The sequence below is a fragment of the Lepidochelys olivacea genome, assembly GCF_965140295.1.
Source record: "Lepidochelys olivacea isolate rLepOli2 genome assembly, chromosome: 10".
NCBI classification, from domain to species: domain Eukaryota; kingdom Metazoa; phylum Chordata; order Testudines; family Cheloniidae; genus Lepidochelys; species Lepidochelys olivacea.
The window spans coordinates 72,543,511-72,570,285 of NC_140420.1; the positions used below are offsets into that span (position 1 = coordinate 72,543,511).

A 26,775-nucleotide genomic window follows, 5' to 3' on the forward strand; every position below is an offset into this window, starting at 1 on the left:
CAAATTTTATTCTTCAGGTCGTACCCTGATCACCACTGAGGTCAGGAAGGTTTCAGGGTAGCAGCCATGTTAGTCTGTATTTGCAAAAAGAAAAGGAGTACTTGTGGCACCTTAGAGACTAACCAATTTATTTGAGCATAAGCTCTTGTGAGCTACAGCTCACTTCATCGGATTCATCTGCATCCGATGAAGTGAGCTGTAGCTCACGAAAGCTTGTGCTCAAATAAATTGGTTAGTCTCTAAGGTGCCACAAGTACTCCTTTTCTTTTTGAGGTCAGGAAGGAATCCTTTCCCCCATGTTCACCACTGAGCAACTGGCCAAGTGCATTATAGTTATTTTCATCTGAAGCATTGGCCATTGAGAGGGGGGTGGAGCAGTTAACGGAGCAGTGTTCTGATGCACTCTGACAAAACCCGTGTTCCAATATACTTTCTTTGCACCGTACTACTGGGTCTCATTACATGCTAGTGGCATGAGGGCACATTGCATGGCAGTAATGCCATCACAGGGCTGGGGTTCAGGTGCTCATTTCTTCAGCTGTAAGTTCTGAAGCACACGCGAAACCCCCAAGTAATCTTGTGAAGCATTTGAAGCTCCGATAATTTTCCCCTGAAACCTCTTGCGTTGATATTCTTCCCTCTGGATGGCGATGCTGCACAGGGCACTGATTTGTTTAGCTCTCTCGCATTTAACTGATTGCCGTTGGATTTTCTCTTGTAATTTGGCTGCTGCTCTGGGGAGTGATGATTGCTTGGTAGCAAGACTTCCCATGCACATGAACGACAGTTACGTTGCTGACATCTAGAGTTTTTAGCCCGTGCATTTTACCGGTATTTGACTGCAAATGAGCAGCAAAAACATCATTAGATATTATACTTACCTAGCATTTTACATTGTATTCATCATTGTCTTTACTACTACTGCTCCTGCTAAAGTCTAACAGTGAATCCAATCCAACATTGCCCTGTACTATTCCCTATAGTAAAGGCTGGACTCTGGCTTTCTGAAGCAGAGTTTCATGAATAGTGGTAGTGTTGGGAGGTGGGACTGTGAGGGTTAGCGTCTGAGTGGTAGGGGCTGTAAGAATTCTGCCAGCAGAGACTAGCAGCAGGCAGAACGGCTCCAGGGTGCTGAGGGACCGAGCCTGGATGCGTCAACTGCTACACCTTGAAAATGGTGCAATGTCCACTCCTACTTGGGTCAACCCTTGAGCGCTTGTGGGACCCCATGTGCCACACCTGCCCCTGGGATGTTGTGTGCCACTAGCTTGTCCCCACCATGCCTCCCTCTGGATGTTCAATCTACCTGCTCCTGGGGCGGGGGGAATTCTTGCAACATCTGACTGCCTGAGTTAGCACCAGCCTGCGTTGGTAGGAGCAGAATCAACTTTTGGGTGGCTCGTGACCCAATTTTGGCCTTGCTTTTCCCCTACGTGTCTCCTTGCTAGGCTTGCAGTTGGCCTGGGGATTGTGGGGAGGGTCTGTGAGGAGTTCAGTCCAAACCGAACTGACTCATAATATGGGCTGGGGGATGTGTGTGCCTTACCAGCCTCTTGATGTAGAAGTGGTGCCTGGCTGCTTGACACTTTCCACCCTAACTATTGGTTTATATCCAGTTCTGTTTTCTAGGCCCTTATCATCTCCCCTCTTTGTCTATAGCAATACCTTCCCCTCTCTGGTCTTCCTGCCCTTCCCTCTGCTCCATTCAAGCTACGCCTACTAAAATCATCCTCCTAGCTTTCTGTTCTGACCGTGTCACCCTCCACCCCCTTTCAGTCTTCCACTGGCTCCCCCAATCCAGTGCATCAAATACAAGGTTATTGTCCTTATCTTTAAAGCCCTTCACAACTTAGCCCCCCACCCACCCCCGCCTTGTATCTTATCGCATTGCTCCACCAACGGTGGCAGCTTTGGCCACCCATTTGACCTCTTCTCCCCCAAGCATTGTCACATTTTCTTCCACGCTGCCCCTTGTATGTGAAACATCCTCTCTGAGCTCATTGGTGAAGCCTCTACCCTCCTTCAAATCCCTTCTCAGAGCATCTCCTGAGATGCTTCCGGGAGACGTTAACAGAGTAGCTATGGTGGTGGCCAGGAAGGACTTCTCACATTTAGCTTCTTCATCTTGTGATTTATCATTAATTAAATAAAATTGGCAGAATGGCCTGCTGAGCTACTTGCTACTAATATTGTTTCTCTCATTCTCCCTCCTCTGTTGCTCCTGATGGCTACACCCACTTGCTGTGGCTTGTCTTAAATGGGGTCCCGATCCTGTTATACAGCTGAATAATTTCACTCGTGTGTAAATGATCAGTGATGGCCGGATCGGGGCCTCAGAACATAAGCTTCTTGGAGCAGGCACTGTATTTTATTCTGAGCTTATATAGCATACTGGGGCCCCTGATTGTGCCTGGGATTGCTACCACATCCCCACTGTAATTGTAATAATAAAATGGGCTAATTTTGCTTTTTTTTTAATTTAAATGAAAGCTAGTGCCCTTTTACAAAAAGAGAAAGTGGTAAACGCTGAAACAGATAGGAATTGGGTGAATTTCAGGGCTTTGCGTGGTTTTGATTCCCTGGCCTTCTCTGTCTGAAATGCAAACTAGCATCCCTCTGTCTCTTAACCTTTATGTTTTTTCACAGAAATAAGATTTAAGATTATACATAGATACGATTTGCTAAATGCACAACAGACAGCCTGTCAGGGTTCCTTCCCCACTCTGAACTCTCAGGTACAGATGTGGGGACCCGCATGAAAGACCCCCTAAGCTTATTCTTACCAGCTTAGGTTAAAACCGGGTCCGCTACCAACACCAAGCGATTTAACAAAGAATCAGGGAAGAGCCCACTTGGAGACGTCCCCAAAATATCCCCCCAAGTCCTACACCCCCTTTCCTGGGGAGGCTTGAGAATAATATCCTCACCAATGGGTTACAAAATGATCAAAGACCAAAACCCCTGGGTCTTGGAACAATGGAAAAATCAGTCAGGTTCTTAAAAGAAGGATTTTATTAAAAAAAGAAAGGTAAAAATCATCTCTGTAAAATCAGGATGGAAAATACTTTACAGGATATTCAGATTCAAAACACAGAGGATCCCCCTCTGGGCAAAAACCTTAAAGTTACAGAAAACAGGAATAAACCTCCCTCTTAGCACAGGGATAATTCACATAAAACAAAAGACAAAATTAATCCGCCTTGCCTGGCTTACCGAAACTGGTTGCAATATTGGAGACTCGGATTAGGATGGGTTGGAGAAGATGGATTTCTGTCTGGCCTCTCTCAGTCCTAAAAGAGAATGGCCACAGAAACAAAGAACCCAAAACAAACCTTCTCCCCGCCCCCTAGATTTGAAAGTATCTTTTGTCCCTATTGGTTCCTTCGGTCAGGTGCCAACCAGGTTATTTGAGCTTCTTAACCCCTTACAGGTAAGGAGGAATTTTAGGCTACTCTTATGGTTAAGACACGGCCCGTACAACTGCCCCTGATTTAGGGGGCTCAGCACCTCTAAGAGTCAGGCCAAGTACCCCTGCCCCTAGCAGCTTACAGCTTATGAGCATCGCGTAATGTTTAATTGCAGTATGCCGGAGTATAAGTGATAGTGACAGTGGGTTCATTAAATACGCATTGCCTTTGTGTTTTCTGCTTCATACTTTTGCTCTAATTATCTCTTTTGGTTGACATGCTACGAGCAGGAGGTCACTCAGCTGCCACTTAACTTCTTTTGCTGCCTTTGTTTCCACAGTAGGTTTTCACAGAGGGTTTGAGCTCACATGGTAGAGGGCAGGCACAAAACTTGCTTTGTTGTGCAGCAAAGACACAGGACTAATACATCTCCCAGGAGTGCGGTCACAAGAGAAGTTGCCAGAGTAGGAACACGGGTCTCAAAGGCGCGAGGGGTTAGCTGGGATGGGGAGGAATGACACAGACCTTTGTCATTAACATTCCCTCCACGTTTACTTAAAAGAGCCTGAGCAGCATTAAGGGTCATGCTGTGGCACTGTGCTTTGTTTGGATGATTGAGCCATACCTCCAGCCGCGTCCCTGTATCCCTGGCTGTGCCACCCACATTGCTCCTGAGTCCCTAGCGGTGCTTCTGGCAGTGATATTTTGAGGATACCTTTGTCTCTCCTCGGTGCAGAAGTAAATGGAGTAGATCATCTGCCAGGAGCAGTTGTGTTGATAATTGATTTTCAGTGGCTTTATAATAGTTTCTCTGGCTTACACTGCTAAATAGAAAGACCTCGGGCCCCCAGCCTGCCCTCTTTGTGGGCTTCAAATTCCCTTTGATGTCACTGAGCCGAGAGAGTCCATGTGGAATGCAGAATCAGGTTCCCTGCAAGTACCATATGGCGTTAGAGAAAATGGGGCTGTCCTTGTCCTTGCCCCTGTGCTTTGCTCTTTGAGGTACCTGCATCCCGCTGGCAGTCATTAACACAGACAGTAGCTTCGCATTCCCACCTGGAGTGCATGTGTAAGTAGGAAACAATGATGCTCACAATGCAATGGAGGAAAATGTTTCCTGGATTTTTATTTTCCAGGCAGCCTTCTTCTGAGTGGCATTAAAATGGAGTTAGGAGCGCATGGCTGGGACAACTCAAGAGCTGGCTTCAGGAAAATATCAATTACAGAAGGTGCTGCACTTTCTGCGTGTGATTCACGCAGGCTGTGGTGGAGATGACATGCAAACAGACTGAATGTGCTTCAAGAAATGAATGCGTTGGGGAAGTCAGAGGCACAGTGACATGGGAACAAAATGGCCCCCAGTGGGTTGCAGAACACTGCTCTCTAGTCTAAAGGCCTCGTGACCTAGCCTTTTGCTTCTAATAGTATCATAGAATCATAGAATAACAGAGTTGGAAGGGACCTCTGGAGGCCATCTAGTCCAACAGCCTGCCCAGAGCAGGACCAATCCCAACTAAATCATCCCAGCCAGGGCTTTGTCAAGCCTGACCTTAAAAACTTCTAAGGAAGGGGATTCCACCACCTCCCTAGGTAACACATTTCAGTGTTTCACCACCCTCCTAGTGAAAAAGTTTTCCTAACATCTAACCTAAACCCTCCCCCACTGCAACTTGAGACCACTACTCCTTGTCCTGTCATCTGCTATCACTGAGAATAGTCTAGATCCATACTCTTTGGATCCACCTTTCAGGTAGTTAAAAGCAGCTATCAAATCCCCCCTCATTCTTCTCTTCCGTAGACTAAACAATCCCAGTTCCCTCAGCCTCTCCTCATAACTCATATGTTCCAGTCCCCTAATCATTTTTGTTGCCCTAGTAATGAGCATCAGTTAACTTCTAAAGCACCCCCACTCCAAAGGGATCAGTGCGCTGTGCAATGTAAGAAATGCAAATTAAGCGAATGCATTGCACACACGGGAGAATAAAAGGGAACTGCACATTCAAATGTAATGCTCTGTTTCTAAATGGGTGGGTGCAAAAAACGGCAAGGCCCCGAGGTGCCTGGGGGTTCAACACACCTGGTGTGCCCAGTCCCAGAAACTGCACCTGCAAACGATCAGAGCTGGATATAGTTTGCAGGCCCAGCCGTACTAAGGGAGGCATTTTTTTAAAAAAATTGGTCCCTTAGATTCAAATCAGATGAAATGAATAGAATGAGTCAGCTGCAAAATAAAGGACAAAAGAGAGAGAACAACAACAACAAAAGGGAGTGGAGGGTCAGGGTTTGAAGGGAAGGGGCTGGGTGTGGTCAAATTAATAATCAATAGATCTCAAAGCACTTCACAAAGGAGGGTAGTATCAGTAACCCGATGTTACAGATGGGGAACTGAGGTGCAGTGACTGGCTTAAGGTGATGCAGCTCGCCAGGGACCAATCCAGCTCGCCTGTGTTCCAGCCCAGGGCTCTCTCCACTAGGCCATGCTGCCTGATGCAATAGAGAGGGGTGGCTTTAAGGCATTTTTTTTAAAACTAGGGCTTTGTGGTGAAACCCCGTCCGGGAGCAGCCCGTTGTCTCCCTCTGGCTCTGTGAGGGCACAGGCAGCTCGTTCTGTGCAGCCAGGAGCTAGCAGGGAGTCTGTGCGTGTGTTATTCCTCTGTCAAAACCTTTCCTTCTGTTACCTGACACTGGATCTGCTGAGGATCTCTTTCCACAAGAGGATGGGCTGGGACAAAGATCGGGGGGGAGGAGGGGAGTGAGTTCCACACACTAGCATCCCCATGGCACATGCCTGATCTCTTGCTGAGCTGCGATACGATAGTGGGACTCTAGGAGGTAGGTGGTGACTGACCAAAGATACCTCTGCTGATGAGGTTCAAGGGGAGGCCAGCATTGGTAATGGGTTCAAGTATCGCACAGAGGCCTGTGAAGTTTTAGCTCTGGGTGGAAGTTCTGGAGTTTCAATGTAGACAAGCATCCAAAATGTGGAGGCTTTCTTCTCAGCTTACATGGAACTTTTGGGAGTGGAGAGCCAGCTGGTGAAGGCAGATTCCCCCCCCACCACTGATGATGGATCGCAGCCCTTCCAGGCGCTATCTGGCTTGGCAGTGCCACAGGGTCAGCTACTCCTTCAGTGTTGGAGGCCATTTGGAGGGTAATTGCAGAATTGCTCCCTTCCACCCCCAACCCCAGAGCAATACAGTGAAGCTCTTCTTGCACTGGTTTCAGAATAGCAGCCGTGTTAGTCTGTATTCACAAAAAGAAAAGGAATCCTTGTGGCACCTTAGAGACTAACCAATTGATTTGAGCATAAGCTTTCGCGAGCTACAGCTCACTTCATCGGATGCATTCAAGCTCACCAAAGCTTATGCGCAAATAAATGTATTAGTCTCTAAGGTGCCAAAAGTCCTCCTTTTCTTTCTCCTTGCCTAAGTGAGGACAGTTCTGTGCCCTGTCTCCCAATCAGTAGAGCAGGTTGATGCCCCATGTTTGTCCCTTCCCAGTCTCCTTATCACTTTCTTGCTCCCATCATCCCCATTTCTCTTGTCTTCCCCTTCACCAGGGGAAGGAACTTGTCTTCTGGTTGCCTGGCACTCCCAACAGCGGGCCTGGGTTCCTATGGCACAGCATCATCTGGCCTCCCAGATTCTCCCTGGCATGTTGGAGGCAGAAGGGGCTTTCAGCTGGACAGCTTCCTCTGGCAGTGGAGCAACGTGGCAGACAACAACAACAGCCTCTCCGATTTGGGCCGAGAGCCACCCCTGGAAAGATGGCTCCAGATGTGGTGGTGGCCAGCAACACCAGATATGGAGGTGGAGGAAATAATAACGTGGTCGCCCAAATAAAACAGCAAGGAAACATCCTGAATCCTATTTAAGTCTAGAGCCAAAATATGTGTCTGCGTTATAACAGTAAACATATTCCCCTGTGTAACCAAGAACTCTCCTAGAAAATCTTTAATGTTCAGGCGGAGGTCTGGTTACTTTATTACCCTGATTAAATTACACAAGCTTTTCCTTTCTCTCTCTGCCTGCCTTGAAATCTCTCTCTCTCTCTCTCTCTCTCTGTCTTTGCACACTCCCTCCCTCCCTCCCTCTCTCTTTCTTGCTGTGGGGGCAGTGATGCAGGTATGACACAGCCCTGTTCTCCCTCCGCTGGGATCCCCTCTAGTGCATCAGTAACATGCACTGGCTGGCTGGACTGCATCATTGTTCTAGGAGACTCCTGTGCAGTGCAGCCCTCTTTCTTGGAACTCCGGAGCAGGACTGAGCGCAGAGCAGCAGCAGAAGCAAATAACTTCACATTACAGGTAAGAGCAAGTCATTTCTCCTGCTATTGTAGAAACAGACAACAGACATTTTACAGGGATAGCTAATGGCTGGTGGGAACCTCGATTCCCAACATTAGTCAGCTGAGTGCCTGGCTAACAGCTGAGGGCTGTGAAGAAATAGGGAAACCAAATGAAATAAAACAAAAGAAAAATGTCCCTGAAAAGGAGGAGGCTCAAGGGCACGAGCTCAGCAGCCTGGCTGGCATGAAGTAACAGGGATTGTAGGGTACTTTGTTATTGTAACTAGATCAGCAGTGTCAGAGCAGTCAAGACCAAAACAATTCAGACTAACACCGGTTCCCTCCCTGGTTCTGTTTATCCTCTCCTGGGAGTGGTAATGAGCTGCAGTTTGTAGTTTTCGCTACGTTGAAGGTGCCCAGACTGAAGCGAGACAGGGTTATTTTAGGAGGACAATTAAAATACCTGCTGATGTTGTGTGTCTGGGAGAGGGTGTAGCGGCGGGCTGTGCATGCGTGAGGTGTGTATAAGTGGGGTGTGTTGTATATGCTTGTGGGGGGGTGTACAGATGTGTTTGTCTGCATCTGGCTGAGTCGTGTGTGGGTTGTAGGGTCCCCACTCTCCCCTGCCCCGGGCACAACACAGCAAATCCGCATGTTAATTGTCCTCTTTAAATAATCCTGTCTACCTCAAGGGATCATGAATGTAGCTCAAACTAAAATCAGCAGCTGGTCACTTCAGTCAGCAAAGAATAAAGGCAGCCACTGAGGGCAAGGTAAAGATTTTCAGTTTGAACTGTGGCTGTAATATATCTTGGTTTCTCTGACGCAGCTCATCTGGTTAAATAAACCTCTGTGTGTGTGTGTGTACATGTGTATGTGTCTGGGGACAGGTGCTGTTCAGCAGAGATTTTCATATACAGACTGCAGTAATACAGTCCCTCATACTGAGATCCCATAAAAACCATAGGCATGAACTGGATCCATCACAAGGCTCCTTGACACGTGTGCCCATGGCTCTGAGGAAACCAACAGAGTGATTGTAGCAGAGCAGGGAAGAGGGGACCCGGACTGTAGCGCTTTCTCCTGTGTGCAAAGGGGAACCCCGGGTTGGTTTTGATCAGGTGCTTTTCACATGACACCTGAATACATGGGCTCAGAGGGCTTTCTTCCCATGGAAAGCCTAGGCAGAAATGAAAGGCAGGTAGGGAGTGAGGGATGTTCCTGGCAGGGCTTTAAAATTGCTGCAAGCCGTACCTATCCAGGCTCCTATTTCTTGTCACCTGCAAGAGGAGAGAGAAAGAGTTAATCCCATTGCTTGGCTGGTCAGATTTTAATATACTATAGTGCTGCATTGTTCACCTCCTGGTGAAAAGACCCAGCCACATGCCTGCTCCTCAGCTGGCAATTAACTCTACCACTTCTGCAAGAATTTCACATCAGGCTGCCAGCTTACCCTGTCGATCACTTGTAATCCAGACAGGTAACCCCCTCCCACAGGATACATGGGCAGGCTTTGAGGAGAGGAGACCGCCTAGAGTTTCCTCCAGAGTCTTCCGCTGGGAGGAGCAGGGTCGCCCTCCACCCTTCAGTGGAAAAAGGAAAGTGTTTGCCCCCAAGCCCTGCAGATCTGAGGATTCTCTACAGTCCTGGGCCATCTGCAGGAGGACCCTGTTCTTCTACTGGCTCCTCACAGATGGGCTTTGGGCACTGCAGAGCAAAGGGCCATTGGGATGTGTCACTCTGATGGTCACCTGGGCCTACAAGAATGAAAAGTCTCTTACAGCCTTCCCTGAATGCCTTCCTTGTGCAGGGGTATTTGGAAATGTAGGTTGCCCTGTGATATGTGGGTTTATGCATCAGCTTTGCCAGCGTCCCTTGCCTGGCTCCTGCGTTATGCTGAGCATCCTCAGCTCCCACTGAAGTCAACATGGGTGCAGAGGATCCAGCAACTTGCAGGAATTGCTCAGCACCTCACAAGGTTTTGTAACAAGTGTCTGATTCCCCAGTTGCATTTCCCCGGGCTGGCTGGAGACCAGTCCATTGCCAAAAGGAAAGATTGCATTTGTTTGGGATTTATCCACCCAGAACTGATGAATCTGTGTCATGCTTCTTTTCTACAGCGAGTTTGAGGGGTCTTTCAGCAGGTTTTCTGCAGGCTGGGAGCAGATGCCAGAGACTGGGTTGCATTTCTCCAGAATTCTGACCATATAAGAGTGACCTCTTGGAAGCATTACTAGGACCGCCCATTCTCCTTTAAAAATAGCACACCATGGTAGAAGCTGGTCTCCTTTCCTTAGCCAGGCTGGAAAAGGCTGATGTCCAAAGACCTATGGCTGGAGATGAGACTTGAGGTGATGCCCCTTGTTTTTCTGAAAGGGCTGAAACAATTATTGTGGGTACCCTGGGAATGTTACCAGAGGGTCACTGCTGTACAAACAGAAAGCCACCAGGCAGTGAGATGCTTATCTGGTTTGCCATTCAGCTCCCTCAGTTGGCAGGAGACGTGTTATTTGCACCCATCATGAAGGTGATGTGTTATTTGCATCTGTCTGGGGTCTGTGACGTGCTGCAATGCAGAGGCCAACCTCAGACAGATCTTTATTCAGGGAAGTGATCTGGAAAGATGGGGCCCACGTTCATGAATTCTTCCAGCAGGCTCTGATTTTGCACTCCTACTTGTAAGTGCACATCAGGGTGCGGCCCCAAAAGCAGCCATGGACCCATCCCCTGGGTGCAAATATACACAGAGTTTGTATGCACAACTGACAGTCTGCATAAAGTGTGAGCGCAGACACTTCATGGGGTGCAGTAAACCACTTGGACGAAAGTGAGAGTGCACTATGCTAAGGTAGGAGTGAGCATCCGTGTCAGGGCCTTTATTATCCTGGGGTTGTGAGCGTGTATGTATACTTGAGTGGGAGACTGCCAGGAAGCTGGAGAAGGGCTGCACACAGGTCTGGAGGTATGTGTTTACCTCTTGTACATTCTGCCACAAGAACAGACCATAGATCCAGAGCTGGGAGGAAGGGTGGAGGACGGCAGGCAGAAGGGAGAGAACAGTGGAGACGTTTTAAGCCCCCATCTCCCATGTGACCTGTGGTAATCCTGCCCACTCCATCCAGCAAATCCTAGGGTAAAATGGCGCCTCTGAACAATGGGTATTTGGAGTTAAAAGGCAGAAAGCACGGGGTGAAGGGGCTGGCTCTTATTTGATGTATAATATGTAGGGCCACTATTTAAGCTACTCTTATTCTCCATACTAAGTGCTGAGAGACACAGACTCTCCCTCCGCTGCTCAGTACTGACACTGAATAGTTTTCTGGCCGCAGTACAAAATCCCAGGACTGCAAACAGTCCTGACAGGGGAAGCCCAGGACTCTGCCCGAGGGATCCCGCTTCCCATATTGTCAATTCCCCAAATTAATTTTCCGGATCAGGAGCTGAGTCTTTGAAAAAGGTTTCGCCTGAAAAAATTATGGAATTACTCCCGTGCTAATGAGCAGTTTAATGTTACGGCAGCTTAAAGTCCTGCAAGGAAAAAGGAGCCTTAGCAGTGAACTAAAGATACCATGAGAACAGGGAGGCTGGGATGTCTGGGCAAGGGGATGGAGGGGCATCACTGAGTCACTGAAATACACTGTTTGCAGGGCCAGCCTTCACTGTAAAGAAAAGAAACATGGTGGAAAACTAAGCTGAAGAGCCCTACAATAATATCTTCGGCAGTCCCTAATCTCATCCCCTTTTCTGCTGCGGGGACCAAAGGGGCAGGCAACCCACAGATTGATTCTTCTCCTCCAAAACAAGCGTACTCCGGCCAGCAGCAAGAGACAGCTCCATGCCTGGTCACCTGCTATGGGAGCAGAGCTGTAGGGCGGAGGAATTGCAGTCTTGGATCAGACCCGTGGTCTAGTTAGTCCAGTATCCTGTCTTTGACATTGGTTGGCACTGGATGCTTAGAAGAAGGCTGTAAAGCTCCCGAATGGATATTGGGAGAGTTCCTTCCTACCTCAGGCAGTCAGTGGCTGGCTGCTGCCTGGAGGTTGATCTCTCTGAGATGTTTCTATCCTAAGTCATGCAACTGCAAATGGTATTCTTCTTATTCCCATAAATAAGTAAGGGACCAGAAGGGGAGGCAATTATTTGACTTGTAATCACAGCCAGGTCACCCCCTCCCACAGGAGGGGAGGCAGCTATTTGACTTGTAATCACAAGTCAAATAATTGCCTCCCCCTTTTGGTCTGGGATCGCAGGGAAAAGCAGCTCCTTAACCGATCTTCCACTCCCAGGTCCTGACCCTGAGGTCTACTCCATGCAGCTGAGGTCTACTCCATGCAGGCCCTGAGCTGGGTGGACAGCAGAGAGGCAAAGGTGGCTTTCCATCATTTTTGTGCTTTCCTGGTCTTGGAGTCCGGAGGGGGTCAACTTTGTCTGTCGGTGCAATTTAGGACAGCCTCAGGGCTACTCTAGCCTACACTGGCTCCAACGGTCCCCACTGGGGCATTGAGGCAGCTGGAGGTTGCTGGAGCTCAGCAGCACGTTGGCATACCCTCCTCCCTGGCCACATCCCCAAGACCCTTCTTATGATGGTGCATGTGAGGAGGGGATGGTGTAGACCTGGCTTAGCGCCTTTTTCCCGCCACCCTGGCACGAAGGGGGCAAGAGTGGGGTTGAGGCTGTGCCCCCCCCCCATAATGTGCACAGCACGCTACGCTGTAATTTCACATAGCCAGTGTGCCCCAGGAGTTAGCTTTCATCTTCTAGACCATAACTATGGACTCCAAGTACGCACCCTGAGGCCCCAACGAACAACCACCACATGGCTTAGTCAGTTGCTTTCTCAGTAGGAATGTGCGCATCTGGGGATTTCACTGCATCCGTCATGCTGGCTTTGACATTCTGACTAGGGACCTGGTTCTGCTCTGGCTGACGCTGGTTTTATTCTGGTGTGGCTGCCCTGACTACAACGGGGTTCTCTGGATTTACTCTGCGGCAAGCGAGAACAGAATCAGCCCTCTGGGTCTAGCTGGGGGAGTGGAGTGGGGGAAATCTCGCTGTGCGAGATGAGATGAAATGAAAAGGAAGGGCCAGTCTATATTTAGGCAAGGGCTCTGTTCAGAGCAGGTAATCCTCTTTCCGTGAATTATCCAGCCTGGGGATTAGACCGCTTTAAACTCCTCACCAGGCCTCCCCCGCACCAGGAGGCCACCGTGGAATAGACTGGCTTTATGAACACATAGCGGGCAACAGATGGCAGGAGGATGGCAGAGGGAAGGCTGCTGCTGGCAGGCTTGTGCGTCCCTCCAAGAGCTTGCTCACGGCCCAGATGCGCAGTGACACAGGAGTGACGTGCAATGCTACATGGTTCGTCAAGGGGTGACCATTAAGAAAGAACATGGAGCTGAGTGCGGCAGCAGATAAAGGGAGGGATGACAGGCACAAAGCAGCCCTTTCCCAATGCACAGTATTCCTGCTTCCCTGTCACATGCCATTTCTTCTGACGCAGGGAAGGGAAGCTCCCTGGGTTGCTTATCAGGTGCATCGCTCTCCGTCTGGAAGCTGTTCCTGACCTGCCTTGCTCTGCCAGCATCTGACCTGCTTTGGCTGGCTATAGAAACTAAGCCCTGGGTCTGCAGGTCCATCCCATCTGTCTTGAGTGGGAATGAATCACTATCAATATTAAATGATGGGTCTGGCAGCATGGGGGCAGGAAGGCGACACAACCAGGGAAAAGATGGGGGTTGGAAAGGCTGGGATGTGGTGTCAGGAGGACTGGGTGGCATTAGGGAAAGAAAATCCTTCTCACCACAAGTTGTGTGATGGGTTCCTGTGCAATGAGCCGGTGGGTCTCAGTCTGGTGCCTAGTGAACAAATGTCAGCATAAAAAAAGGGTCCCTTGTTGACTTTCTCACTACAAAGACTGAATGTGCCATAGAGAATAAACTCCCCTCTAAGGGTGGACCCTCCGGGTCAGAGTTTTGGTGGGGTGACAGGCATGGATGCGCTGCCATTGCACATCTTGTCCGTGTCCTAGGGATACGTGACTCGGTTCTCCAGGGCTATCAGGCCAGCTCCTTTTGCCATCACTACATTCACTTGAAACTGGAGATCCTTTTCTGAAGCAGCAACAGGGCCACTCTTTGGAAGAGTGAGCTGTAGCTCATGAAAGCTTATGCTCAAATAAATTGGTTAGTCTCTAAGGTGTCACTAGTCCTCCTTTTCTTTTTGCGAGTACAGACTAACACGGCTGCTACTCTGAAACCAGGCTATTGTTAGTTCCCCTGGGATTTATGTGAGCTGGGGTTCTGCCTCTGCCCCCCAGGTGTAGGGTTCATTTTACACCCCTCCCCCACTATCCTTTATTTATGTATTTATTCTGCCTCTCCTTTCACTTGGAAATGGCTAGACATTTTTTATTCCCCTAGTTTCTCTCTGCACTTTCACCACTGGCCTCTGACGTTGCTACTATGTCGTTTCAGCCAGGAGTGAATTCTGATGACAATAAAAGCGAACTCTTGTCGGATCCTGGAGTGACAGGCTGTGGGTGCAGTTGCTATCCCACAAGCCCATCCTTAGAAACCCAGGGCCTGAGAGGGCTTCAGCTGCATCAGCGTTAAACTGTGGTGAATGACGCTGATCTTTTCATGGGGAACTGAATTCTCTCAAGGGACACCATTGTTCATGCATTTAAATAGTGTTTAACATACTCTCAGCTCTTCGTTGTACTTCCTCAGAAACCTAAATCTGGCATTTTGGTCCTATTACATTTTCTCTTCCCAAAATTAAGACAAATTTTGTGCCCTATCCTGGCACTCAGTATTTTGGTCCAACTCTTACTGAAGTAATTTGGATGATGTCATATAAATAACTTCTGTGGGAGTTTGATTAGAGCAAGGAATCCATGATTGGCCCCGTAAGTAGCTGTTGGAAGGGTAATACCTGTTTAACTCTCCTCTGAGACCCGGCTGGCAACATCAGTACTTGCTTTGCTTTGACTGACAGGTAGAGTCAGGGCTGCCAGTTATTGCTCTTTTGTGCTAGAACTAGAATTAAACCAAAATGCCCCGCTGGAGCCGAGAGAAGAAAAGGCCACTGAGTGCAAACAGCCACTGCCTTTAATATCAGCTATTGTCTTTTTCTCTCTGTGTTGAGCATGATCAATTTCCTGTTCCAGTTAAAGTCAACACATCTGTCACTTCAGCATCTCCGGCTGCCTGGCTCCCTCCCCCACCTGCCCTCCCACTCTGTCTGCAGTCTCCCTATCCTCTACCTGCTTTGTTGCTGGCGTGTATGTTTTCTGTGGTGGCTGATGGACTCGTGCCCTGCTGGTGGCTCTGTTCCGTTTGCAGTGGGATGATCGGCTTGGCTCGCAGAGCATTTACTCCTAATCCCCAGTTTGTGACAGCCTAGTGGCAAAGGCAACTCTTCCGGGGCTGCTGTAGCTGAGAGCAGTGGGGGAAATGATTGGCAAATGGCTGGTGATTCTGGGATGACACATTTCCTAGTTCTGGTAAGAAATGCTTTTCCATTTGGTCCCCTTTCTGGGCATTTGGTTACAGACAGTGACGAGGCTTAAAGGGATAAACGGCAGAGCGGGGAGGAATTTGTGAAAGAGATGGACAAATAACAGAGTCAATGTAATTTAGACGGAAGCCTTTCCAGGAGCAAATGTTTATTAGAGCAATTTATTTACCACTAGTGCATGGCTTCCAGCTAGTCAGATCATACAGTGATGAAGGCAGTTGAAGTACCTAGCCAGGTACAAGGCAGTAGCTGACGTTATGTTTTCCCTCTATGGGTGTTTCTATGTGCCTTTTCCAATTAGGTATGGTTATTAGATAGATCCCACAGCCAGACCTAAAAGGCACTCTCTGTCATGCAGTTCTGTGGGTGTAGCTTGTGGAATGCTTCTGTTTCTATTTGATGCCTTTCATAGCACTGGCTTTGGAAAGTCATTTATGAATATGTGTCTCTCCATTGAGAAATAAAGCCCTTCAGCTTTCCTGAGTGCTAAACTTTCTCCTGGTAAGCAAAGTCGGCATTATTCCCTGGAACTGGTCTCCCCAGTATCGGATGCATTTAAAATATAGAGAGAAGCAGTGAGGTAGTTGCAGACAAAAATGAGAGTCTAGTCAAAACTATGAGCAGATCTGTGAGATATTCAATGTCCCAGACATCTGCTTATTTTGAATTTGAAGGCATTGAACTGGTTTAATTTACAGGGCTCTTGAGCTGATAGACAGCCTGGGCCAGATTCCAGTGAAACCAGCGCAGTTATTCCGCGGTGAATTTGGCCTCATTTGCTTAAAGAGGAACAGTGAGCTGTAGCTCACGAAAGCTTATGCTCAAATAAATTTGTTAGTCTCTAAGGTGCCACAAGTCCTCCTTTTCTTTTTTCTTAATAGCAGTCTGGCTGTGTTGGGTCAGCAAAGGTCTGTCCCTAATATACCTCTAGTGATAGGAGGGAAATGAAAAGCATGATGATGCATCTTCAATGATTCTGCTAATAGATGGAAAGCACTGACCCTCTTAGCATTTCTGGATCCCTTCCTAAAACTGGTGCCTTGGTCCAGGAGTTCCTGAGACACTTTTGTGAGAGGGCTTGTAAAAGCATTCGGTTGGTGATTCCAAGATGGGTTCCTTCTGTGTTTCTGAGATTAGGGTTAACAAAGATCTGCCTAGAGAAAACAGCCAAACTGGTTTGTTCACAAAAATTAAACCACCTCCCTCTGTCACAGACATTCTTCTGATTGTTTCTACATACAGTGAAACTTGCACTAAGGAGGGCCCCTGTTTTAATTACTAACTTTGGAGCTTCCCTATGGTTTCCAGCACAGTTACATTAAACTTTTAGTTAAAGATCCAGCTCTGCCAGGTAGCTGACTTTTGCTGAGCCCTTGGGTGGTTGCTTCAGACATATTTCAAAGTAACAGTCTTTGTATCAAAGCCACCAATAAAATAGCACTGGAACAACGGCTGAAGAACAAGCACTAAAAGTGGAAGGGTCTGCATGCCTCTTGCCATCCAGATGCTGTACAATGGGGGGATAGCACAGTAACTCTAGACTGAGGTATTTGTGGGCCTTGACTATTTCCTCTATGATGCCACTGAACAAACGGAAAGACTGCAGAGCAAGGTTTCTAAGTGATTTGAGCCGTGTGTATGTCCCAGAGAGAACCGCCCTTGTTGCCTGTAATGGAACCACAAGGCTTGGTTTTTAAAGGAGCATAAATCTTTCATTGCTATGTGTTTTTTGGAAAGACACTGTCGAGTTAAAAATTAGAAATTTCTATCAATTAATTCCCGTGCCTAGTTAAATTATAAAAACGGGAGGAATGTATACATCCAGTTCATTTTTTAATTATCTATTGTGTGGTGTTTGTTTACTTATTAAATTTCTCTCTGCTTGAACTTTGAAAAGAGAATGGTCAATTTCAATTGTTTTTTTCCCCCCTAGTCAGTTTCTCCAATCCCGCAATGCTGCTGGGATTCCAGGTGCTGCACAGGAAGGTTAACTCTATTTTTAAAAGAACATCTTGCAGTTGTAAAATCAAAGTGAAAAAAATCCTGGAAACATCCCTCTTTGTGTTAGGGTCGATACATGCTCAGAACTGGAATTTTGGGGCCAAATTTTACCTGACAATGAGTCTTTAACTCTTCAAGGTCTGCTCTTTTTCAGGGGGCCAGTCAAATAAATGCTACGGTAGGGTGTGTGTGTGTATGTGTGTGTATGTAATTTGTAGCATCCCAAAGATATTTCCTTGATGGCAATTACATTATGTTTGGGGAACATATTCCTGTATACAGATGGGAACAACTTGATGTCTTCCAGATGCTTGAATGTCCAATCAGAACTCCTGTTTGGAGGTTGGTCTTTTAATATAGCCAAATGGGATAAAATGGATGGATTTGTCCCCTTTTAAATATCTACCCATGATGATCAGCGATTGCACTCAGAAACTACCACTCTCACGGCAGAGTCTTGAACCTTCCCTGTGAGATCAAGGTGTCCTGAACAAAGAACACAGTAGAGTAAATGGCAGTTCCAGTGGAGGTCTGTGGTACTGTGCATTGATACCATGGGATATTTAGCCCATCAACAGGATGTAATTGAGAAACTGTAAAGAAAAAACTTTACAGTGGGGAAAACTTCCACATTTATTCAACATAAATATAAATCCAATAACCTCATTCCTCTCTCTCTCTCTCTCTCTCTCTCTTTTTTTTACCACATCTGCTAAATTATCACAAGCTATTTGTGTTTTAAATGAGGACTTCTTCCCTCACAGCCCATCTGCTCAGCCTGTTTGTTCCTCCAGCAAAGTCACGATTCTATTATCATGTTGTATGACTGTGGAGGGCAATGCTGCGGGGATGGGACTGCAGCTTCACTTGGGGATGGGATAAAATGGAGAGGGGTGGGCTGAAAGGGGGAGAGCCACTAGTGAAAAGGGGGAGATGGAGAGAGATACACCAGAGCAGACGTATCAGGAAGTGCTGGCCACAGAAAAATCCCTCATTGGTTTTTTTTGGTATAAATGTTTCTTTTTTTTCAATCTTGTCCTAGCATGAAAGTCACCTTTAAACTCAAGGTACCAGAAAGCCCTCACTGGGTCTGATCCTGCAGTCATTAGAGTTGACTTCAATGTGAGTTTTGCCTCCCTAGGGAATACAGGCTCCAGGCTGTTTTGTGTATCAGATAGGCCTGATTCTACTCTCACTGACATTATTGCTGTTATTATTATTTATTTGTATTATGGTAGCACCTAGGAGCCCAGTCCTGGACCAGGACCCCATTGTGCCAGGCACTGTACAAGCACAGAACAAAATCACAGTCCCTATCCCAAAGACCTTATAATCTAAATATAAGGCGAGACAACAGATGGATATGGACAGGCAGACGGTTGGGGGGTGGGGAGGAGTAGTACAAGGAAATAAGGAGACAGTATGAGAATGAAACAATGAGGTATCCTTTCAGTCTCACTGAAATCAGTGCAACCGAGAGCAGAATTTGGCCTTGCTGTGTTTTTCCATACCCAAAGGGCAACCATTTGCTCTCACTTTAAACTGACTTCACTTTTTCCATTGAGGATTGAGTACAAAAAAGAACAAACGTAGTCGCCATGAGAGAGCAGCACGTGCCTGTCACCTGTGAAACATGCTGCAGCAACTAGGGGAACAAAATGGCTGAAGCCTCGGCACACAGAGTGAATTCTTTGATGGTTAAAGGTTCGATACACAGAAAACCAAGGTGTTGAGGTTTCATAGGTACGTATACCATAGGCGCTTAGTTAGTGTGTTGACTGCAAAACCCACTAATAAATCCAAGTTACTAGCAGCACAGTGAAAAGTGGCATTCAGATATGTGCTCCCTGTAGCTGTAGATTGACACATCCTCGTGCTAGTCTCATCTCTGCAGGAGAAAAGCAAAGCAGGTGTTTTTTGTATGGACGGGGGTGGCAGAGGTGAAAAGTATTTTAATGTTTTTGTGGCTGCCTCATTAAAGGTCGAGCCGGCTGCTGGTCTGCAAAGGTGTCCTCTACCCCTTTGCTGGGACGTTGCTGGAATTCAAGTCTCATTGGGTGATGCTCTTTACGCTGCATCGGCGGCAGAATTCTCACTGCCCCAACCATTCCCTTCTGTGTGCCCTGGCTCCTTTTAAACCCGCTCACTCTTTATGCACAGACCATGCATGCAGAGATGCACAGGATCATTTTTAGTTCTTCCCCCCTTTGGGGTGGGGGGGGAAGGTTACAGTTGGCTGCCTCCATGGTCACCTTCATGCACATTGTTTCTCTGTATTCTGGGTAGGAAGATGAGGCGTGAAGCAGCAGTCAGAGTGGGGTAGAGAGGAAATAAAGTGAGGAGGGAGAGCAAGATGACATGCTCGCCCAACAGCCAGGAGAGGGGCAAGTGCAGCTGTGACTGATTTAACTAGCAACGGTGTACATCTAAGAATAGGACTGAGGCTTAGTGAGAAGATATGGAAACCCCCTCTTTTGAGGGGAAGCATTCTAGGCCCATCTAAAATGTGTAGCTTCATAACCTGGACTGGCTTTTACCATCTCCGATATCAGCCAGTGAATTGCCTGGATTGGCCATTTTCCTTTAGGACCAGCCCTGGCCTTCCCCAGGGAAAGCGATGAAGAGATTTTTGTTGCTGAGGATGACTTTTCCCTGTCGAAAATTGCTGGAAGAGGCACGTACTCTGGGTTCAGTTTGGGGCAGGGAGCGAGGGGGGCTCAAGAGTCAAGCAAAACCTCGGTCTCAAGCTGTTATACTGTTACTGCAAACTCTGACACTAAGCAGAGTTCGTTTGTAAGGATGCCAAAGAGCCTTTACCTGGCCAGGGCCTCACTCTGCTCTCTCCCTCTCTGTGGCTGCAAAATCATTCAGCCACCACTCAAAGACAGGGGTAGAAGACAGCAGCCATTCAATGCCAGCAACACGAGAACAACACCTTCTAGCAGGCCCTAGCAGGGGAAGTAGAGAATGCTATATATAATTGAAACTACAGGAGAGATTTTAGGTAGGAAAGTAAATGAATGTAGGAGGTGTGGACCAACACGGCTACAACAACACTGCAAATCCATAATTCAGTACAGCTCCTAAGACTGATGTTCTGTTCTGGCTCACGGTGGCTCTTGTGAGAGGTGGGTTGGGAAGGAGGAGGAATTCATCGGTTTTTGACTGGGTGCTGGAGATTTTAGACTTTGGCTTCTGCTGCGCTGCAGACCCAGTCAGTGCTGCTCATCACCTCACCCACCCTTAGCCAATGAAACATAAGGCCCGCCTGGGAGCGGGAATGCAGATGGGGCTAGGGGAAAGGTGGATAGGGTGGCTGGACCTAGCAGAACCCTCCATAGCTAAGAACACCAAATAATTTCCATGGCAACATGTCATTTTCCAGCCCCAGGCTCTGCCTGAAGGTGAGCTTTGATTTTTTGCAAGATGTGGGAGTTGGAGCAAAACCCCATCAGCTCGTGTTGAATGAGGAAAGTATGGAACAGACACAGGAACCAGCCCCTTGGCAACAGATTTTCTTTCTGACTCTTTGTGTGGGCTGTATGTAGTTTTTGTTTGGCAGTATATTTCTACTGCCAGTGGGAATAGCGCCCATCTGCTGCAGCCAGATTCAGTGAACAACTGAACATAGTTCCTGCTTGGAGGTTTGGGCTTTTATAGCCAAATGGGATCTGATGGATCACCCTTCCTGTCCTCCTGCCCTGCGGCCACACATGCTGTCTGTTACCCTCTCACATGCAAACACCCCGCCACGCATCTATCTGGAGACAGCATGCCTCAGATGAGGGGGATTTCTCTTGCCCTTTCTGACAGGTGGTCAGACTGTGGCAGATTTCCTAGTTTTCACTGCTTTCATTAAGACTTACAAGCCTCTGGCCTCCTGAACTCACATGTAACCTCTCCCAGTGTACCCTCCACCCACTTGCCCTCCCCAGCAGCACCTTAACAAAATCACTGAACAGGGAGGCCAGTCCTGGATTTGGGCAGTGGCCCTGGGATCTTTCAGGAGTTCTTTAATGTACTGCATTCAGACTGAATTCCTGCAAAGGAATATGGGTTTTAAAAATGGAACGGTGTTCTTTTTCTAGGGCACCATTGTCTGTAGCTGCTGAGTTACTAAGGTGATGGGCATGGTAGCACAATTTAAATGCCTAGGTAGACAGACAGGTAGATCGATTCTGAGTGCAGTCACCTGAGTGTAAATCCAGAGAAGTAAGCAGAGTTCCTCTGGATGTACACGAGTGTAACTGAGACCAGGGTCGGGCCTGTGAAGTATGTAGCAATGTAACTGAAAAGAGAGGCTGTCCTCTGGGTGATGCACCTTTAATTGTAGTGGGGTCTCTCTGCCCGCATTGAAGGTGAGCTGGCTTTTGGTCTGCTTTGTGCCTTGGACTTGGAGTTCAGATTTTTTTCACAACTGGGGACAGATTTTCCGGAGACCTCTGCACATCATGTGTGGGCGCCGCACACTTGGAAATCTAGCCCCGTGCCACCTCCTGATGAAACGTAGATGGGCACTGGTAAAGACCAGGCCTCGCTGCGGATGAAGTATTTGTCTCTAACTGTACCAGAACGAGGTACATTTGCCGCCCAAAAGCGACAGTTCTACGTGTATTTTTAATTGGGCTGGTTCATCTCAGGAATCTGACTTCTTTTAATTAAGATCCTTTTTCAATGGCATGTTAAATTATTGATACGCGGGCACAGATTGAGGCATTCCAGTGACTTCTCAGCCTGATATAAAGCTGCACCTGCCAATTAGTCAAAGTTTCCAGGGACTCAAAGGGGGTTGCGGGGCCCTTTGCCTCTGAGTTACTGACCTGACTTCAGCCCAGCATTGCTGTCTGAAGGCTGTTTGGGGACACTGTGTGAAATATGTGTGGTGTCTATTTCTACGGGGCAGGTGTCTACCTGCCGAACCCTCCCCACTTGGTGCTCATTGGTCCTTTTGATGACAGCGGAGAGGCTAAGGAGGGTACTTCAAAGTCACATCTCACTCCGGAGCAGGGGTTGTTGCCTTTTGCTTTCTCCAGGCATGAGACTGGCAAATTGAAACAGAGTGTTTCTAATGCAAGTAATGAGATCTTGCATTTATTATTTATTATGAATTATCAGTATGTGCCCGTACGTCACTGTGCCATCTGGGTGCCCTGTAATTGCATGTAAGAATGTTTCTTAGTTAGCACCAATTATTACTTATTATTTAATAAGCCCATGGAACTGGAGCCTTTCTCCCCTAAGGATCCCAAACGTTATAGATGCAGCTATAACTGCAGACGTCTCTGGTGTGGAAGGCAGCAGCAGTTTTCACAGCACACAGTCACACTAAGAGATTAAGGCAGGAAATGAAGGAGACCCCCACAGCCAGTCGAAACTGCAGAGGGAATGTAGGGAAGCGGGATATAATGACCCAGGCTGGAATTTGGCCAGGATACTAGGGTTCTTGCAGAAAAGGCCAGGGGAATATTACTAACCGGAAGTCATTAGGACTTTGGTTTTTCATCTCAACTGAAAGCCGGTCCTATGGGCACTTTAGCTAAAGCAGCTGTGTTAAGTGATATCTTACATATTATTGTATTGCAAAACAAGCCGCCTCTGGAGGGCTAGGGCTGAGAGCACAACCCACTGGCGCGTTCCCCTCTGCGACACTCCACAGAGTCTGTTATAGCCGCAGTTCCTGCCTTTTCAGTTCAGGCTGTAGCAGATCATGCTTTTAGCTCTGGCAGTCCCTTGCGTTTCGGGGAGGGTTTGAGATCGAGCCCTGGGCCTTTGTACAGCCCGAAGGGCAGAAAGTTAGATTCACACCTGAGGGCAGCTGTGCGGCTGGAACTGTCCGGGAATCAGCAATGAGGTTGCTTCAGAGAGATGCTGTTTGAAACCTGCCTGGCTGAGGCAGCAAACAGGCCACTGGTCTGCTTTCTGCCATGGTGAGTGTGCAAATGAAAGGCGTGTTTGTTGTATAGGGAGAGGATTCACTAGGGAGGTATAAGGAAAGGGCCGCTCTCTGTCTCTCCTCCCCCACCTGCACAGCACCAGGCAGCTGGTGCACGCTGTGTACGGCTGTGCTGCTGATTAAATATTGAAAGGCTTTGGTTGCTTTTGTGCGGAAGCCCAAGTCCAGATGAAAATGAGGCTGTCTGAGGACAAATCTGCCCTGGCAGAGCGGGGCCTCTCCTCTCTCTGGATTGATATTACAGTACGGCTTCCACTTGGGCAGGTGTGAATAGTCATTTGGGTGCCCGTGTGAAGGCTCACATGGGACTTGGGTGCCCAAGAGATTTTTGTTCGGTCACACCTGAGCTGACTGATGGCCGAGGGGGATGATGAGTGTTGACAGGTGGACTGAGGGTGCAAACAGTATTTCGGAGGGACCCAGTGGCACTCGAAGCTGCCCAGAGGTTAGTCATGACCAAGGCTAAGCCAGAAGGCTCAGGTTCAAGCAGCAGCCCCTCCTTGGCTGATCTGCTCTTTGTGTCTAGAGAATAAGGACCACCTTCCTGACCCACACAGCTCCGGTACACACCTCCAAGAGAGAGGCACAGGGTGAGGGATGGAGACAGAAGCAGAGAGAGAGAGAGAGGATTTGCTGTGGATTTAGCGGGTTAGAATGGGAGAGGAGGAGAGTCAGGAATAGGGTGGGGCTAGAGGAGGTGAGACGGAGGTGGCAAGGACTGGGGCACACCTGTTGGAGTTTTGGGGAGAGGGTCACTTGGGAACATAGGGACAGCACCATGGAAAGGCTGCAGTATGGTACCAGGCTGGGGCTGTACGTCATCAGTCAACACAAGGAAAGAAGGTGGCAGGCAATGTAGGCTGGGACTTGGGGGAGGAAAAGCCCTTAACCACCTAACAGAGTCTCTGAGCGTCAGAAAACCTCCTTTGACCTCACTGAGGTGCAGGACATAGAGGGGGGAAAATGCGTTCCTGAAACCATCTGGGTTGAACTTCAGGGGGAAATAGAGAGACTGACCCAGATAAGCCCTGGTCTTTCTCCGTCCCCACCAGGGTCACCACGGCACTCAGTGACTTTGCAAAGGATGGGGTGGGAATGCTACTATGATCAGCAACACACCTGTGTGTGCCTAGAGGACCCCCTAAACTCTGTGATCCTCAGGGCTTCCCAGGAGCTGCCCTATGGATCACGAGAGAAGCAGGAATCCTTTGCCATGTGTACTGGGCATCAGAGAAGGCACAATTTTCCCTCTGAGTGCACTAGGGGGACACAGTTCAGCCACCAGAGATAGAAAACATACCTGTTTTATGGACATGATGGCTGCACATGGCACCAAGATGTTCCTGGCTGTGGTGGCAAGATACCAAGGGTCATTTCATGACTGATACCTTGACACTGCCCCACCACCAAAGTATTGGCCCAATTTTTAACCTGAGCCCTTGACCCCTGCTCTGTGTTGAAGTGAGACCTTGGGAGTACTTGCCCAACAGCTCACCCCCAAGAGGTCATTTCTGTAACTGTGGTGCCCATTTCTGGGTCTCTGTAGCTAGACTTCCTCTTATCCCCTCACTTTTTTTGCCATCTCTCCCACTACCCCAGATCCTTTGGGGTTGGCCATTACCCTGTGGGATCTGAAAAACACCCTGCTTTTATGCTGCTCACTACTGGGTGCCTGCATGCAAGGTACTAATTTACGTAGGCTAATATCCTCCTAATGAGCATTTCTGACAACTCACCATGTTTGCACGGGTTGCTTTGGAAAATCGCAGCAAACACTGAGCATTCAGACAACTTGGGGCAGCAAACTCCAGTGCTGAAAATCCCTTGGGCATCCGGCTTCTACTTGGAACCCTAGATGGGGCCCCAAATAGCTATTTGCACCAGCTCACGCTTTTGATGTGCTGCCCGTGATGTGTAGAATTGTCCCTTCTCTGCTTCCCATTCCACTTTCACACAGAATAGGAAAAGCTGCTTCCATAGCACTTTTAAAAGCGAGTGACCAATTTCTCCCCTTGCCCTCCATCTCTTTCTGAGTCTTTCTGCCATAGGTTGACCCATGGGAGGGTTCCTGAAGTGTCATGTGTGTCACGCTGGATAGGGGGATGCCGTGACTTTTAGAAATAAAAAGGACATCATTGCCCAGGGAACACAGTGTCTTATAGCAGTGCGGTCCCAAAAGCTGGCCCAGCTAAGCCGGGGAGCAGCCAGTCAGTTTGGGCACCCAGTACGGATAGCATATTTTTTCAGAGCACTAGCATGGCCCATGTTTTGCTTGGAAAATTCCCTGTGTAGTTTGAGTTACAAAAGTGGGGGCCTAAATCCTCTGCAGAGTGTTCAGAGGGGGCCTGTTGAAAAATCCCTCTGAATATAGTTCAATGTAAATGTGACAGCTAGATGAGTTCCAAGCGCAAATCAAAAGGAGGACTTGTGGCACCTCAGAGACTAACAAATTTATTTGAGCATAAGCTTTCTCCAAAATCAAAAGGAGAGCATTGCTTGCATGCAAGCGTGTTTGTCTATGTGAGAGACAGTGTGTTTTGTCTGTGCGCATGTGCACCCTCAAGGTAGAAGGTTCCTTTTCCTGGGCAGCTGGAAGAGTATGGTATGAGTGTGCACACCTGGTAGCATAGACAGTGCATGTTTATCCAGGGAGTAGTTACATACTTGATTTTAATGCTGCTGTATTCTGTAATTACTCTGGATAGATTGGCATCCAGACATCTGGTAATAACTGGATGTTACCAAACAAACACCAGTGAATGGAAAGGTAGCCTGGCCACTAGAGAGGGGAACAACACAAATAATGTCTGGGGGTTGGATAAATAACCCAAAATTCATTTAGTGTATCCAAACCTGAGTGGATATAGGGAAAGCCATTGGATGCCAACAGATCACAGAGAGGAATAGAGCTGCGAGACTGGTTCCTCTGGAAGGAAGAAATTCTTTAAGGGATAGTGTTTATGTATTTCTTACAATGGACAATTAGCCTGAGCAGCAATCATTTCCCTGGCTTGCTTCATACGTGTATTGTTTTAGAATATAAAACCAGCAATAGAACGTTAAGCCATATCTGAAACCGAGGTAAAGGAAAGCCTCCTGAGAGGTCATTTCAGTGCTAATGGGGGTCAAGATGAGTTCTATTTGCAGGGCTGCCCAGGAACATTAGCAGAGTCTGACAAGAAACACAGTTTATCGACTTTCTAATTTGACCACACCGATCATGAAAAACCCACAGCTGCCGCCTGAGCAAAGAGAGGCGTTCAGATCAAATGCCTATTGTGCAGCAGTCAGTGAAGGCCTGGGCGAGGGATTTGGGCTTTGTGTTATCTCCTCACCTTCACTCCACCAGGTCTCTCCCACAATCAGATTCAAAGCCCCACCATCCCCTCCGTGTCAGGTGGATTATGGTTTTCGAAAGAGCTCAGAGCCAGTAATTCAAGTGCTCAATGCCCAGATTCTCAAAAGAGCTCATCCCCGTCATGCATACAGCATGTTCACCGGCCCTGATAATGGATTCTGTGGAGCCCTTCTGAAAATTCTGGCCACGATGCCCTTGGTTGCATGGCCCTTGGCAGATGAGTCAGAGAGCTGACTTCTGTTGGGCTG

The 26,775-nt window shown here is 48.0% G+C and overlaps 1 protein-coding gene across 3 annotated transcripts in view; it reads left to right on the forward strand.

Annotated features, from left to right (window-relative positions):
* The window catches only part of SV2B (synaptic vesicle glycoprotein 2B), a 113,096-nt gene that overhangs the window by 5,970 nt on the left and 80,351 nt on the right, over window positions 1–26,775 (forward strand). The window contains exon 1 of one of the 3 annotated variants that reach the window (XM_084640604.1): window positions 7,549–7,713. The exons of 1 other annotated variant lie outside the window; for it this stretch is intronic. The gene's annotated coding sequence lies outside the window, so the exon portion shown is untranslated. Of the gene's footprint in view, window positions 1–7,548; window positions 7,714–14,989; window positions 15,202–26,775 lie in introns of those variants that run through there. One more of the 3 variants, XM_084640605.1, reaches the window with a different exon arrangement.